The 1,637-nt window shown below is 36.8% G+C and overlaps 1 pseudogene; it reads right to left on the reverse strand.

Moving 5' to 3' along the window:
- Nucleotides 1–269: 269 nt before the first annotated feature.
- Nucleotides 270–1,361, reverse strand: LOC149554383 (outer envelope pore protein 24, chloroplastic pseudogene; annotated as a pseudogene).
- Between the last annotated feature and the right edge of the window lie 276 nt (nt 1,362–1,637).

The raw sequence follows: 1,637 nt of genomic DNA on the forward strand, positions 1-1,637 counted from the left end.
CTATGGCTACCACTTGGAACATGGTCTTGGAATGACTTCCTCTCATATTTGGTGGCTTCCTCTTTATGTTGTCTGCCCCCTTGCATCTCATTTTTGGTGGCTCTTGGTGTGAATTTAGGCTTATTATATTTGGAGCTAGACTTTTTATCATGAGTGGAGCTATCTTCTTGCGAATGATGTTGCCTAGCTCTGACTGGAGGCTTTCTCCTTTAGTCGTAGGCAACTTCTTCCATTATGCGAGTACTTTCTCACTCAAAAGCTACCTCCCTCTATTTCTCGAGTTTGCTCTCTTTTACCATTGGTGATTTATTCATTTCATTAATATTGATTGATGCTGAAACCTTAAAAGAACCTGCATCTTTTGATTCTCTTGTCCATTCCAACTCAAGCCACTTGTTAAAAGTCTCCTATGAAGTCTTAAGAGTATCAATTCCACAGACCTTTTGGGACATCAAAAAATTCCACGAATTGGTTCTTAAATCATAAGCCAGCTCAAACATCTAGTCCCCTTGATGAACATAAGAATATTTATGTTTTCCACTCCCAATCATAAAACTGTAGTTAGCTGAGAGCTTTGTTAGATGGATCAAATGTCAAACTGCCATCCAACATGGTCCTATTGGCCTTTTGAAGAAGCACGTATGTCATTTTCAAATGTTTTCTAGAAACTTTTGCAGAGCTCATGAATTGGAACCTTGTAGTCTTTTGGGGAAATCATAATCAATCATAAAGAAGCCAGGTTTCTCCACGCTGAGAACAATACCATCCAAGAGTATTAGAGACTTGATGTATGACCACAAGTTTTTTCTTCTTGCATATAAGTTTCTTTAATGGTTCTAGATCGGGGACTTCCTCTTGATTTGAATTCACAAATTTTAGGATAGCTCATGTCTTCTCAGCAACAAATTGCCACAGAACTATTGCACTTATCTCATTCCTTCATATTTGTAAGACCCCATGAATATGAAACCAAACTGATTGCCTCTATTGCATTATGAGTAAATACAATTTCCTCAGAGCTAGATGCATTGATGAAGTTTACCACCTTTTTTCGAGCTAGCTCATATTCATTTGTTGCCTTTTCACTCAAAAAAATGGATGACTCGGTGAACATTTGCATTGTAGTTCTTGTAGTATTTACGTACTATATCTATAAAAAAATGTGGTTTATGTGAGGTTGCAACATTATCTAAATAGACCAACCTTGATCCATTGACTTCCTATATTGTGAAACCAAGAGAAGAAGTGTAAGAAGCTATAATGGCTAGGCCTGGATGATCTACCTTAGCAGAATAAACAATTTCATGCTTGTTTAATCCATAACCATTTAATGGTTTAGGGCTTCCTCCTACATAAGCCATATTGTTTCCATTGCAACTTGCTCCCAATCCTAGCCTTTTAGAAAGCACAAGTCCTCTCTTCCTAGATTGCAACAAAATCTCATCAGTGCCTAATACTCTAGTAGAGAGAAACACAAAATCCAATGACAAATAATGCAACTCATCCAAAAGAACTCGCCACCTTCTCTTTGGTCTTTTGTTCATGCATCTACATTACAAAATTTTAATAAAATAAATTCATTATAACCCATTTTAATCCCTCTGAAGATTCCATAATGCCCTATCATTCTGACAAGA

The sequence above is a fragment of the Cupressus sempervirens genome, chromosome 5 (assembly GCF_028749045.1).
Source record: "Cupressus sempervirens isolate cs-2001-9-10 chromosome 5, ASM2874904v1, whole genome shotgun sequence".
NCBI lineage: Eukaryota > Viridiplantae > Streptophyta > Pinopsida > Cupressales > Cupressaceae > Cupressus > Cupressus sempervirens.